The 15,914-nt window shown below is 43.9% G+C and overlaps 1 pseudogene across 1 annotated transcript in view; it reads right to left on the bottom strand.

Annotated features, from left to right (window-relative positions):
* LOC143982523 (cytochrome P450 2G1-like) overlaps nt 1–15,914 on the bottom strand; it is a 93,998-nt pseudogene that overhangs the window by 30,556 nt on the left and 47,528 nt on the right. Inside the window, exons 5-6 of the transcript XR_013274477.1 lie at nt 9,859–10,035; nt 7,855–7,996 (exon numbers count right to left, since the gene is read on the bottom strand). The product of XR_013274477.1 is annotated as a cytochrome P450 2G1-like (transcript). The remainder of the gene's footprint in view (nt 1–7,854; nt 7,997–9,858; nt 10,036–15,914) is intronic.

The following is a 15,914-nucleotide window of genomic DNA, read 5'->3' as shown; positions in this document are numbered from 1 at the left end:
GTACTCATTGATGGCCCTCTGCTGCGTGTGCAGCCGCTGCAGCATGGCCAACGTTGAGTTCCATCTGGTGGGCATGTCACATATAAGGCGGTTCTTGGGCAGGTTCAACTCCTTTTGGAGCTCAGCCAGCCGAGCACAGGCATTAAATGATCGGCAGAAATGCACACAGACTTTCCTGGCCTGCTTCAGGACATCCTGTAAGCCGAGGTACCTGCCCAAGAACCGCTGCACCACCAGGTTAAGGACGTGAGCTACACAGGGCACATGGGTCAGTTGTCCCTGTCGGAGGGCAGAGAGGAGGTTGGTGCCATTGTCACAAACCACCATTCCTGGCTTAAGCTGGCGTGGCGTCAACCACCTCTCGGCCTGCCCCTGCAGAGCTGACAAAACATCCACCCCAGTGTGGCTCCTGTCCCCCAAACAAACCAGCGCAAGCACAGCATGGCATTGTTTTGCCTGCGTACTTGCGTAGCCCCTGGAACGCCTATGAAGCACCGCTGGTTCTGAGGACAGAGCACTGGAAGAGGCCATGGAGGAAGAAGAAGAGGAGGGGGTGGAGGAAAGAGGTGTGTCACAACCAATAGTAGCATTTTGGAGGCGTGGTGGCGGAACAACCTCCAACACTACTGCACCTTGTCCTGCATCCTTCCCAGCTGCCAGAAGAGTGACCCAATGGGCCCTGAAAGACAGGTAACGTCCCTGTCCACGCCTGCTGGACCATGAGTCAGCGGTAATATGCACCTTACCGCTGACCGCTGACCTCCCTGCGAGGCAAGGACATTGCCTTCCACATGCCGGTAGAGAGCCGGAATCGCCTTCCGTGAGAAAAAGTGGCGTTTGGGGACCTGCCACTGAGGAACCGCACATTGTACAAACTCACGGAAGGGGGCCGAGTCTACCAACTGAAAAGGCAGCAGTTGAAGTGCTAGCAATTTAGCCAAGCTAGCATTCAACCGCTGGGCATGTGGGTGGCTGGGAGTGAACTTCTTTCGCCGGTCCAGCAGCTGGGGCAGGGACATTTGTCTGCTATAATCGGACGTGGGTGTACCGCTAGCAGAGTTCCCGGAAGCACTTGGCTGTGACACAGCTAATTCTACACCACAACACAACACCCACTAACTCCTGCAGATGCCTTTATTATAGAACACCAGAGATAAAGGGGTATATACAGATGTATACTGTGCTGTGCTGGAGGCACACACAACTTCCAATAACTCCTGCAGATGGCAAGTGGTCTCAAATAGAGAAGAGCTATGTAGGTGGATATAGCGGTATGTACTGGGTACAGAGCACGCAGACAGCACGCACAAGCTCCTAACACTACTGACTGCAAGCTCTATTATAAAAGATAGATCACTAGCTATATAGGTGAGGTGAATATAGCTGTGTATACTGCGGTCAGGGCACGCAGACAACAACCACTACACAACAGCAAGATCGAAAATCATCCGAAAATGATCGGTGTGTACTGTGTTGAAGGTACACAGAACACCCACTAACTCCTGCAGATGCCTTTATTATAGAACACCAGAGATAAAGGGGTATATAAAGATGTATACTGTGCTGTGCTGGAGGCACACACAACTTCCAATAACTCCTGCAGATGGCAAGTGGGCTCAAATAGAGAACAGCTATGTAGGTGGATATAGCGGTATGTACTGGGTACAGAGCACGCAGACAGCACGCACAAGCTCCTAACACTACTGACTGCAAGCTCTATTATAAAAGATAGATCACTAGCTATATAGGTGAGGTGAATATAGCGGTGTATACTGCGGTCAGGGCACGCAGACAACAACCACTACACAACAGCAAGATCGAAAATCGGCCGAAAACGATCGGTGTGTACTGTGTTGAAGGTACACAGAACACCCACTGCTTCAGACGCCAACACACTACACAAGGCGGCCTTATATAGTGTGGGGCGTGCACTACACAGCCTGAGCTATGATTGGCCACAGGCATCCTGCCTGTGGCCAATCATGGCTCTCCTCACTGCTGGCGCTGCGATTGGCCAAGCATGCGGGGTCACAGTGCATGCTTGGCCAATCATGAGCCAGCAATGCACTGCGCCATCGCAGTGCATTGTGGGCCGTGAGCGCCACACGAATTTGGCGCGAACGGACCAAAATGTTCGGACTTCGCCGAACGGACAAACAGCCGATGTTCGAGTCGAACGTATGTTCGACTCGAACACGAAGCTCATCCCTAGTCAGGGGTAGTCTCAATGGACAATTAACATACCAATGTGATCATCAACATATGTCAGGTTAAAATCCACATCCAGGATGGCTGCATTAATCACAGACAGCTCTGGTAGAGACGGCTTATTTTAAGTCACCATGGAAACTTCCACGTGATCGGGAGCAACAGACCAGGCCCTCCTCCGTAAGGGGGAGGAGCCCGAGTCTGCTGGAGTCTGTTGCTCCCGATCACGATCACCATGGTGACGAGAATAATGACATTGGCATTGTTATCCTTCTTTTTAGTTGACTCTGTTTATTCAAACCTCCCGTGTCCACCCCGAGGGTGGTTAAGCCCAGACGGTGGAAGCCATCCGTGCTCTATTCTTGGTCCGCATTTCGGTTTTTCTGATGGTGAGCCATTTGCTCTGTAGTATTAAAGGTGTTTATGTTTATAAAAATACTCTGTACAATGAGATTCTGAGATGTTTACTGTACTATATCAATAATGTTGACGATATGTATTTAATTGTAGATCTGTACCAAGATTTTCCTGAAGAAGCGACATTAAAGGGGTTGTAAAGTAAAAAATTTTATTTTTTTAAAATAACAAACATGTCATACTTACCTCCACTGTGCAGCTCGTTTTGCACAGAGTGGCCCCGAACCTGCTCTTCTGGGGTCCCTCGGCGGCTGTCTCTGCTTCCTCCCGCAGGTGCTTCTCACGTTAATGCGAGCTCCCTCGCATTGGTGAGAAGCACTGCGGGCGCGCTCCCGTGATACAGCCGGCGGCTATAGCCGCTCGCTGTATCACAAGGCCCCGCCCCCCGGCGCGCTGCGTCATTGGATGTGATTGACAGCAGCGCGAGCCAATGGCTGCGCTGCTTTCAATCCATCCACTCCAGCCAATCAGCGGCCAGGCTGAGCGGCGAAGAGGACGGCGGGGGCGAGCGCGGGATTTTCGAGGGGTCAGGTAAGTAAAACGGGGGGACTGGGGGCGCGGGCAGTGTGAGATGTTTTTTCACCTTAATGCATAGAATGCATTAAGGTGAAAAAACATTTACCTTTACAACCCCTTTAAGTCACGAAACTAGTTGAAATACACGACCAACTTGGACATCAGTCATTCCACCCTGAACTTCTCTATACGAGAAGGATGGGTACCATTTAACTGTATTACTATGTGTTGTAATCATGTTGTTTGTCAACAATTGTTTGTCAACAATTGTTTTTAAATTTAAATTTTTTCTTTTTTCAAATAAAAATCCTTTTTATTGTATCTTTTTGGGTATCAAGATAGTCCTTAACTCCACTGGGGGATGTTTGGCTAGTTCATGGTTAGAGTATTCCATGCATAGGCCCCTTCCCTATATTTGCTCCCTAAACACTCATGTCTTAAATAGACAATCCATTCATCTGGGACCCCCATGACGTCATAAGATTTTCTTATTCTCAGACTTCTTGCCCACTTTTTTTCTCTCCATTTGGTTTGTAAATTACAAAATTAGATGATCCTAATCCCAGTCTTTTTCTTCTATAACTGAACAGTCTGACAGTTTCTGATGCATTATATATAACAGTGTTTCATGTATGGACTCATTTTTCTTCCAATATGTCCTATTCCATCATATTACAAGCTGTCATGGAAGTGAACAGTCAATGCTTCACAAAAAACACATTTGTTTCATTACTGAGCTATAGCCTTGACTTAAGGGGAGATGGTTCTGAAGTCCCCTGGACACAGCCAATCACAGATCGTGCTAAATGGCCAATCTCATCAGCCATTTAGTACTCGATTGGCGTGTCCAATGAGAGGTGATTTCATATGTAAACATATGAGATCATATCTCATCGCTGGCTCTTCCGCCTCACACAGAGATAGCGTGTGAGGAGCGAGAGCTTCCGTGCTGCAGCTGCAGCATCAGTGAAACGTGAGTGAACACTAACACAGTGCCACACACACAACACACATGCCCACCTGTCCCCAGTGCCACCTGTCAGTACCATCTGTCTCCAGTGCCACCTGTAAGTGCCATCTGTCCCCAGTGCCACATATCAGTGCCATCTGTCCCCAGTGCCACCCGTCAGTGGCATCTGTCCCCAGTGCCATCTGTCTCCAGTGCCACCTATCAGTGCCATCTGTCCCCAGTGCCACCTGTCAGTGGCATCTGTCCCCAGTGCCATCTGTCTCCAGTGCCACCTATCAGTGCCATCTGTCCCCAGTGCCACCTGTCTCCAGTGCCACCTGTCAGTGTCACGTGCCATCTGTTATCAGTGTCACGTGTCATCAGTGCCACGTATCTGTGCCATCTGTTATCAGTGTCATGTGTCATCAGTGCAACGTATTAGTGCCATCTGTCATCAGTGCCACGTATTAGTGACAACTGTCATCAGTGCCACATATTAGTGACAGCTGTCATCAGTGCCACATCAGTGTCACATGTCATCAGTGCCACATATTAGTGCGATCTGTTATCAGTGTCACCTATTAGTGGCACCTGTCATCAGTGTCACATCAGTGCCACATCGGTGTCACGTGTCATTGTCCTGGTGCTGCAGGGCCTTCAAAAGTGTAATAGGTAGTCAATAAGTTAGATGTGTACTTCATGCTCCTAGAACACGTGATGGCGCTCCCTGCATGTGGAGCCTCTCTAAGTGGCTAGGCTGTAAAAAAGTCACACACATGTGGTATTGTAATACTCAGGAGGAGTAGCAGAATGTATTTTAGGGTGTTATTTGTAGTATACACATGCCATGTGAGAGAAATAACCTATTACAATGACAATTTTGTGGGGGGAAAAAAAATCTTCATTTTGCAAAGAATTGTGGGAAAAAATTACAACATCAAAAACCTCACCATGCATCTTACTAAATACCTTGGAATGTCTACTTTCCAAAAAGGGGTCATTTGGGGGGTATTTGGACTGTCCTGGCTTGTTAGGGTCGCAAGAAATGAGATCGGCCACCAGAACATCAGATGTGATAAATTTTTTATGATTTGCACCACAGATTGTAGACTCTCTATGACCCCTTTCACACTGGGGCGTTTTTCAGGCGTTTTTCAGGCTTTTTTCATGCGCTTTAGCATTAAAAAAAGCGCCTGAAAGAAGCTGCAACTGCAATCCCAATGTAAAAGCCCGAATGCTTTCACACTGAGGCGCTGCGCTGGCAGGGCATCAAAAAAAGTCCTGCAAGCAGCTTCTTTGCAGCGCTTTTGGAGCGGTGAATACAACGCTCCTAAAGCGCCCCTTCCCATTGAAATCAATGGGAAGCGCCTGTAAAACGTCTGAAAAACGCTATTGGCAGCAGCGTTTTGTGGGCGCTTTTAACCCTTTATTTGGCCACTAGCAGGGGTTAAAAGCGCCCCAATAACGCTCGAAAAACGCTGGTAAAGCGCTGCTAGTTTAAGCGGTGCTTTACGAGTGTTTTTCGGGCGCTGACATTGTGAAAAGGCTCTTAAAGCACTTGGGCTTTCACATTGGGACTGCAGATGAGGCTTCTTTCAAGCGCTTTACAGGCGCTTTTTTTAACGCTAAAGCACCTGAAAAACGCCTGAAAAACGCCCCAGTGTGAAAGGGGTCTAACTTTCATAAAGACCAAATAATATCCACTAATTTGCGTTATTTTTACCAAAGATATGTAGCAGTATAAATTGAGGCCAAAATGTATGAAGAAAAATTCATAATTTGAAAAATGTTATCACAGAAACAAAGAAATTTTTTTTTTTCGAAATTGTCGGTCTTTTTTCATTCATAGCGCAAAAACTAAAAAACCCAGAGGTGATCGAAAGAAAGCTCGATTTGTATGAAAAAAAGGCCAAAAAATCATTTGGGTACAGTGTTACATGACTGAGTCATTCAAAGTGTGAGAGCACCGAAAGCTGAAAATTGGTCGGGGCAGGAAGGGTGTTTAAGTGTCTAGTAGGCAAGTGGTTAAAGGGTGCCTTGACTAAATAAAGATTTAGAAACAGTGGCCTAGGCTACTAGGTAAAGTTTTGCAAATTGCATAGGGAGGCTAGGCACTGCCCTAGGGCGCACGTACCAAAAAAAAAAAAAGAAAACATTTTTTTTTTTTATTCTATTTTGAGGGGAGAAGCAATTTTACTAACACTTTAATAGTACAATGCAAAGTTCAGTTAAATAACATGCCTGGATGATGCCCTTAACTTAGCATATTGCCCTGCCCTAGACTGGATACATTTTGGTTTTGATTCTGCTGTACTTTACTGCATTTTTCTGGCCTGGTCAGGTCTCTCTCTAAGCTTATTGGTTGATTGCTTTCGCCTCCATCTGGAAGAAGCTTCCAGAAATTGAGTTGTAGGGTTAGCCACTAGGTTAGGAATATGTATCTGACCTCAGCCAATCCCTGGGGGGCTGTCCCAGAAGGTATGCCAGGGCATAAGATAAATGTTTTGGAAGGTTGGTTTACTTTGCTTGAGAATCTGTCTTCCTGTGTCTGTTTTTGGACCACCCTGCACCCTCTACCCACCTGTGTCCAAGTACAGCAATAATTCTTTAAAAAGAAATCCCTAGACTGAGCTAGAAATGTGTTGGTGTGCTCTGGAACTGGTACCTGGGCCGACAGGTAAAGATCTGGGTTATTTTCAGCGGCCTCTTTGGGAGTTAAGTGCTATATCTGTATAATGTATACAATCTACTACAGAAAATTTGACATTTCCAAAGAAAAAATGCCATTACACTGACATCAACAGCCACTTTACTTCTGTTTCTAAACAAATGACTGGGGATTATTTTCATCTATACCAAACCCTCATCCTATATGAGGGTCTGGTGTACAAGTTAGAAGTTAACCACTTCAGCCCCAGAAGGTTTTACCCCCTTAATGACCAGGCCATTTTTTGTGATACGGCACTGCGTTACTTTAACTGACAATTGCACGCTCGTGCAACGTTGTACCCAAATAAAATTGCTGTCCTTTTTTTTCCCACAAATAGAGCTTTCTTTTGGTGAACCTCTTTTATTTTTTGTGCTATAAACAAAAAAAAAAGAGCAACAATTTAAAAAAAATATACATTTACATATTTTTTTTTTACTTTCTGCTATAAAACATATCCAATATTTTTTTAAAAAAAATCTAATTTCTTCATCAGTTTAGGCCAATATGTATTCTGCTACATATTTTTGGTAAAAAAAAAAACAACCAATGAGCGTATATTGATTGGTTTTCACAAAAGTTATAGCATCTACAAATGAAATTATGGCATCGATTTAGAGACTTTTTTTTTTTTCAGTAATGGCAGTGATCAGCGATTTTTAGTGGGACTGCAACATTGCGGCGGACTAAGTGACACTTTGTGGGGACCAGTGACACAACACATTGGTCAGTGCTAAAAAAATGCACTGTCACTCTAGAAATGACACTGACAGGGAAGGGGTTAACATAAGGGGCAATCAAAGGGTTAAGTGTGCTCCTAGGGAGTGATTTCTAACTGTCGGGGATGGACGGACTGGAGGAAGAGAGAGATTTGTGTTCTTGATTAGCAAGAAGACAGGATCTCTCTCTTCCTCTCTGACAGAACAGCGGTCTGCCTTGTTTACATAGGAGGTGGCTTAAACACCAGGTGCAAACATAGGGAAAAAAGCCTAAAAAAGGAAAATAATGCAGTCACCTTATCTATAGAAGAGAACCATGGTAATAATATCATACACACCGAGGACATCTGGGTTTTTCATTAAAATAAGAATAGCATAGGTTAGTGTTGAGCCTGTGGTCTCTACGCCAGCAAAAAAGATCTGCAGAGTGCTGGTCACCAGGTCTTCAATGTTATAGACAGTGTTGGGGTTATTCTTCTCCTAGAGAAAATACAAGGAAATATATCAATTTATATTTTCTATTCATACATTTGAAATTCCATTTGGTCCAAACTAATACACTCACTAGTCCCCTCCCCTACTAGAAACCAAATTATCAGCTGTGGGTTAACTGAACTTAAATAGACACCCATGTAGCACATCCCTCTAGCGTTCCCTTCTACCTTCTCGCTATTCAGCAGGTGAATAGTAAATCCAAAATGTTATAGTTGCTACCAGAACAAAAAATTAGGAAAAACCTTTTAACTGGGACACCTGCATGAATGACACATATTTGGGTTGGGATTTCCTTTCACTTTGGAAATATATCCTTGATTTTTCACACAGGAAGTGACAGGACATTTCTCCAATAGCCCATAGACATAGGGTTGCCACCTGTCCCGGATTCAACCGGACAGTTCGGCTTGGAATCACGCATCCAGGTTTCAGACTGCCTGAAACCCGGACATATTATTCAGACTGGACTATGGCTTCCATATGCATCCGGATGAGAGGTGCTGATTGTCAAGGGGTGAGTGAGCATACCATCCATCCCTGTCTATGACTGAAGTCTCCCACCTCCTCTCTCCTGCCTCTGAGTGAGTACACTAAGGTAATTCAGGATTCTCAGAGCACCCCTTACATCGGAGTTTCCCTTTACACCAGAGGCCACAGTATCCCCCCTTACATCAGAGTCCTCTCTGTACATCAGCGTTCTCAGTATCCTACCTTAAATCAGGGTTCCCAGAGCATCAATTATGTTAGAGGCCCCAGAGTTCTACCTTACATCAGAGTCTGCAGAGTCCCCCCTTACAGTGTAAAGGGAACTCTGCTAGTTCAGATGTAAAAGGGGAACTCTGTGAACTGATGTAAAGGGGGACTCTTGTTATTAACTTCATATGATTAGAAATTTTATTTAATAGCAAAATATATGTATAATTTATACTATAAAAAAATGAAATTGCTGTGCGCTGCTAAAGTGTTCGGGTTTGACTTGAAGAAAAGGTGGCAACCCTACATAGACAGCATCAAAAACACCTTTTTGAGGGTTTCAAACCATTGCTTATTGCACTAAACATTTAAAAAAAAAACTCTACATGTACACTTTATAAGGCTGCTTATTGTTTCTTTTTCCTGATTATCATATTTCAGCGACTCTTCCCTTCCACTGTATAGCTTTAGACCAGTATTGAGGACCCTCTATTTTGCGACCATCCCAGTGAAGATTCTGCACCTCAGAAGGTAAAACGTGGATTTAGGCTTTACATTGGAAAATTTAGCCATCTGCTCAATCCAGTGCTTTTTTTTTTTTTTTTTTTTTGTAAAGCATAGGTCTATTGTATTCCTGAAATACTGTTTAAAGTGGTTGTAAACTAAATGGTTTAGGAGATATTTGCCCGAAAACGGGCACCGCTGTCTACGGCGCATGCGCCGTAGACAGCAGCGTGCAGGCGCACTGAGCGCGGCATTTCCAAGAATGGAGCTGCCGCGCGTGTCGATTCCCGTGCGCATGCGCGGGAGTGACGTCATCGTGGCTTCCCCGAATTACAGCGGCGGAGCTGCGAGACACCACCAACAAGATGGATGCGGCGGACTACAGGGGACAGCGGCGACTTCGCTGGCTCCTGTGTCAGGTAAGTGACACATAATGGGCTACTATGCGATGCATAGTAGTCCATTATGCTTTGCCTTTGCAGGGAATGAAAGAGGAAGTAAACCCATCAGGGTTTCCTTCCTCTTTAAAGCTGCAAGGGATGTAGAGAGTGGGTAATCACTACTGCAATCCACTATACACATGGCTGGATGGTTGTGTGACTAATCATTTTGCTGGTAATTTTTTGCTGAATTTAGTATTCCTTATTCACCTTCTCCATTTTATTTAGAAAAGTATCCACATAATCTCTGGGGTTATTTGGATCCAGAGTCTCTTTGTTCTTCTCCACTCTCTTCCTGATATACTGCAGGAGCTCCTTCAAATTAGATAAAAATTGTTGGTGTTTCCCTGGGATGAACGTCATGATTCTGGGGAACATTTCAAACACCTGAAAGAAGCAAATTGGATATACCATGGTAAATTACATATAATGAGTAGCCATGATTAAAATGCATATTCAGTATTTTTGTACCTGTTTTCCTATCTATAAAAATATTAAATATTCTATATGAATATTTCAAATTGACCTTGTTTACCCAGCAGGCAAGATCCAGAATTTGTTGACTGTTTTCTAAAGTACTTTCATTCTGTAAAAAGAGTGTAATTTAATCCTCTGTTAACCACTAATGGACCAGAAGGATTCGCCCCCTTAATGACCAGAGCACATTTTACAATTTGGCACTGCGTTGCTTTAACTGCTAATTGCGCAGTAATGCAATGCTATACCCAAAAATAGAGCTTTCTTTTGGTGGTATTTGATCACCTCTGGGATTTTGATTTTTTGTGATATAAACGAAAATATATTTTTTTGTCAATTTTCAATCACTTGAGTCAAAAAAAAATTCAATGGGCTCAACATGCCTGCCTCTCAGCAATTTCCTTGGAGTGTCTACTTTCCAAAATGGGGTAATTTGCGGGGGGGGGGGGGGGGTTGTACTGCCCTGCCATTTAGCACCTCAAGAAATGAGATAGGCATTGAAAGCTGTATAAATTCCAGAAAATGTACCCTAGTTTGTAGACGCTATAACTTTTACGCAAACCAATAAATATACGTTTATTGAAATTTTTGTGGCTGAATACATTTTGGCCTAAATGTATGACTAAAATTTAGTTTATTGGATTTTTTTTATAACAAAAATTAGAAAATATGATTTTTTACACAGAGTTGTCACTGAAATTATATATTGCTCACACATGTGATAGGTATATGTGGAATTATACCCAAAAAGACATTCTGCTGCTTCTCCTGAGTACAGGGATGCCGCATGTGTGAGACTTTTTGGGAGTCAACTGCGTACAGAACCCCGAAAACCAATCACTGCCTTCGGGATTTCCAAGGGCCTAAAATTATTGATTTCACTCCTCACTGCCAATCACAGTTTCGGAGGGCATGAAATGCCAAGATAGCAAGGCACATGTGCGGCGGCTCCCAACATGGCCGCTTGAAGCCCTCCAACTTACTGAGGCTTCCCGTGGGCGCTATAATCCAGTGATCACGGTGCCAACGGTAGTCAGAGCAAGGGGAGAAACCATCGGTCTCCCCTGTGATAGCGAGGACGGCACGCCAAGAGCTTTTGGGACAATTCTCCATGAGTGAGTGCTGGGCTGCGGGTCCCAAGATGGCAGACAGCATTCAGATGCAAGCACAAGCTCTCCTGAAGCCGCCACAGATGATGTCTCTGGTGACCTGCCCAGGCAATACACAGTATGTTAGTAATTCTCTCATGGGCCCTGTGTCCCCTGCATCTACCAAGTCCCTCATTGAGCACACCATGGAGGAACTGTCTTGTTCCTCTATGTACCCAAGCCCCTCCCAGTCCCATTTTCCGGCCCAATAGCCAGGACCTTTACCTGACAATTCAGATCAGGTTTCTGCAATGTTCGGCAAATTTGCAGATCTGCTGGATAGTGGGCTTACTAATACCGCCTCCAAGATCACAGCCGATATTAAAGCTGACCTTCAACACTTGGGGTCAAGCTTGGAAGCTATAGAACAAAAACTTGATCACACTGTAGCAAGAACCAATCAAAATTTTGACTGCATGCAAGATCTTAAAAACCAATTAGAATCTGCCCTCCTGAAAGTTGATAAAAACTGTCTTGAAAACAGGAGCAGGAGATACAACTTCAGAATCAGGGGTATACCTGAATCGATTAAAAATGTTCCTGATGCTGTTCGCTCTTTCATCAAGGAACGTATCTCAGACATATAACCACACAGGCTTGAGCGCAAGGCCTTAAACCTCCACGCACAGACGATCTACCACTAGATGTGATTGTTAAACCACAATTTTATGCAGTTAAGAAGAAAGTAATGGGGAAAGCTCAATTAATGCCTCAACTATTGTTTCAAGGTTGGCCTATCCAGATTTTCATGAACCTGTCCCCTGCCATGATCCAGAGAAGGAAATCCTTCAAACCTTTACTGGCTACACTTATGCAGAAGGAAATAAAATACTGGTGTCTCTTCCTGTTCAGCTTGAAATTTGAATTCAAACAGAAGTTCTACACCTTCGCTACAGGGGGAGAATGTATGTATTATGTATATAAGAGACTTGGTTTGGTCAGACCACTCCCCAGTATTCCTGCTCCTCCAATACCCCTCTGGCGAAAGAGGTGACTTTAGATGGAGGTTGAATGAATCCACCCTTAGTGACCCTGATAGAGTACTTGAAATTGAGAAGGCCATACAAGAGTACTTTCTTCTCGATAAGCCCCCTGCCCACAGACCCCCACAACCACCGGGCAAGGGTTGTGGGGATGAGGCCCTTGTCCCCATGAACATGGGGACATCCTCCCCATATTGAGGGCATGTGGCCTGGTACAGTTCAGGAGGAAGGGGGGCGCTCTCTCGTTCCCCCCCCCCCCCCCTTTTCCTGCGGCCTGCTAGGTTGCGTGCTCAGATAAAGGTCTGGTATGGATTTTTTTTTTCATTGTGATTTTTTTTTGAAAAAAAAATCCCATACAAACAAAAACGCGTGAGAACAGTCAAGTTATGTATACAACATATATCAAATCTGGAAAAAAATTGTATCAATACAGCCACAATGCTACCGACATAACGAAAATATAGGCTTTAGCTAGGAGATAAGGGGCTATAAAAGCAAATGATGAGGACACGATAAAAGAAAAGCAAGCAATAAAAATAGGACAAGAGAACATCAGGCTAACAAATGGAAACCCAATGAATGGGCATTTCTAAACAATATATTTTAAGTCATGGATAAGCAAAGTGTTACTAATTTGGTTAAATGTCAGTGAGGCCCCCAGGGCGCCCAATCAAAGAACGAGGCATCCCGTAAGGTCTCACCTAGTAATAAAAAAAAACAAAAAAAACAAAAAAACAAGAGGGGTCAAGGTTATGAGCTAACAAACCATTGAAGAAAAAACGTTAGGAACAGTGGTCAAGGGAGTGGCACAGCAGCTTGGGGTCTGAGTGATCCCATAAACCCCAGATTTTTGAAAATTGCGGGAGGGTGTCATGCACTATTGCAGTGAGCCATTCCATTCTATAGATCTGCTCCAACATTTGTAGGACCTGTGGGAGAGAAGGCTGGGAGGAGCAAATCCACCACAATGGTATAGCCCTTTTTGCAGCAAGTAGAATAAAGGTGGCCAATTTTTGGGCGTACTTGAAGAGGCCAGGGATCGGCAGACTCAACAGAATGTGGACAGGATCCAGTGGGAGGGAGACACTAAACAAGTCCTGTATAAAAGTCTGAATGGACATCCAAAATGGCCGGATCAGGGGACAGTCCCAAAAAATGTGGAAATGAGAGCCAATGTCTCCCCGGCATCTCCAACACATCTGAGGAGTCTTGGAATCCTATCTATGTAAAATTTCAGGGGTTCTATATAAAAAAAAAAGTATTTTGTAAGCTGTTTCCTTTTGTTCCACACATTGTGATGATTTGGAAACAGCCTCCCAAATCTTCTGCCATTGAGGGAGAGGGATGGGGCGATTTACTAACTGGGACCATTTTTGCATATAAGAATGGGACATGTCAGTGATAGAGGCTGCGTTATGTAAAAACCTGTAGATATCGGTAACGAGATGAGTCTGATACGGTCCTTGAGCACATAGGAGTTCAAACGGAGTAGGTTTATATTTATTACCAGGGTAGAGGATTTAGAGGCAAAATAGTGTTTAATCTGAAGGTAGAAGTAGAATAGTTGTTTAGGGATCTGATATTTCCTTTGCAATTCATCATAGGGTAGAAGTGTACGGGTGAGGGGGATGTACAATGTTTTGAAGCTGGAAAATGCCTGCCTGTGTCCATGGAAGCATTCGATTGTATGATAGGCTGTCAGGGATATCAGGATTGAACAGCACATTTAGCAGCAGGGGACACGGGGATGTGAGAGGGAACTGATGGGAACATTTCTTCCATATGGAAAGGGAGAATAACATTGTGCCTAGGCATATATTTCTAAGTTGGCTTATGGAGGAGTTTAGGTCTGCCCAGATCATGGCACAGGGATGTACCAGTCTAGTGATGCTCATTTCAATTTCTGCCCATATACTGGGTGCCATTCTGAGGACCAAGTGATAATTGTTTTAAGATGTGTGGCAAAATAATATTTAATAAGGTCTGGGGCTCCCAGCCCACCCCATGACTTGAGGGCAAACATTACTGAGCTTGCGATCCTGTGTGCATTATAGTGCCAGATGAAGTTAAGAAATGTTCTCTGCGTGACTTTAAGTTATGACATGGGAATGGAAATCGGAAGGGTGTCAAATAGGTAAAGGAGTCTTGGCTTTATAGACATCTTCAGGACACTGATACAGCCCAAGAGAAAAATGGGATAAGCATCCCATTGTCGCAAGAGTCGGTCAATGTCCCGAAATAGCAGGGGGTAGTTTTCCTGATACAAAGTTGAGTACGAGGAGGTTAGGTTTACACCTAGATATTTAAGGGAGTCTGGGCACCAATGGAAATAGTAGTTTTGTTTGAGAACTGTGAGATCTGAGGGCAAGATGTGTAATGGTAGAGCTTCTGTTTTACTTGTGTTGATTTAATATCCAGATATAGAGCTGAAGTCTTTCAACAAAGCTATAAGATTAGGGAGAGAGATATGGGGCCTAAGTCAGAAGAACATCGCCTGCAAACAGGGACAGTTTATACTCTTTTTGGCGTAACAAAACTCCACGTATATTGGGATGGATTCGAATAGCTGCAGCTAGGGGTTCCAGACAAAGAATGAAAAGGAGAGGGGATAAAGGGCAGCCCTGTCTGTTCCCATTACTTAACAAGAAAGATTACGATAAGTAAGAAGCTAATTGAACTTGGGAGTAAGGACAGGAATATAGGGCACATAGGGCTGCTATGAAAGCACCTCCAAATAAATAGTTGGAGAGGGTAGCAAACAAATAAGGCCAGCTAAGCCGGTCAAAGGCTTTTTGTGCACCAAGACTTAAAATTAGGGCTGGACGGGATGTCTTGTTAAATAGATCTATGAGGTCAACCGCACGTCTCGTGTTGTCCCCTGCATGTCTGGCTCGTACAAAGCCAACCTGATCCTTATCTATAAGTGTGGGAATTATATGGGATAGTCGATTAGCCAGCACTTTAGTAAATATCTTGTAGTCTGAGTTAAGTAATGCAATGGGCCTATAGTTATCAGGGATGGAGGGATCTTTGCCAGGTTTCGGGATCACAGAAATATGGGCATGGAGAAATTTAGGGTGTGGTACAGTCCCTTTAAACAATGAAGCAAATAGAGAAATCATATGGGGGCTTAAAATCGGTAGGAAGGTTTTATAATAAGAATAAGGTAAACCGTCTGGACCAGGAGATTTCTGGACGGGGAGATGTTTAATTACTTCTTCCAACTCTTCGGGCATAATTGCTGAATTCAGGGATGTAAGGTGTTTTGGTAACTGTAGGGATTCAAAGAATAGATCAAATTTTTCTTATGTAAAACTATAGTTCGGGTCTGTCTATAGACAATTGTATACTTGGTGGGAAAATTCTCCAAAGAGTTTTGACATAGTGAAGGGACAATAGGTGGGAGTTTCCGTCACTTTGTCTGAGAGAGTCAGAGAAGGACAGGGGCGAGGTTTCAACTTGTTTACCAAAATTTTATGGGGTTTATTTGAATATTCGTAGAATTTCTGTTTGGACCATAAAAGAGATTTATCAATTTTGCTCATCGTCAGGGATCAAAGTTTGTTTCGTAATGACACCACATTCTAGACATGTGCATTCGTTTTCGTCCGAATGCATTTTCGTCCGAATTTCAGCAATTTTCGTTTTCGTTTTGACA

The sequence above is a fragment of the Lithobates pipiens genome, unplaced genomic scaffold, assembly GCF_037356315.1.
Source record: "Lithobates pipiens isolate NorthernLeopardFrog02 unplaced genomic scaffold, aLitPip1_a1.2 Scaffold_1, whole genome shotgun sequence".
Lineage (NCBI taxonomy): Eukaryota > Metazoa > Chordata > Amphibia > Anura > Ranidae > Lithobates > Lithobates pipiens.
Note: the sequence above shows the minus strand (reverse complement) of the source record. Positions and strands in the feature narration are given on the sequence as shown.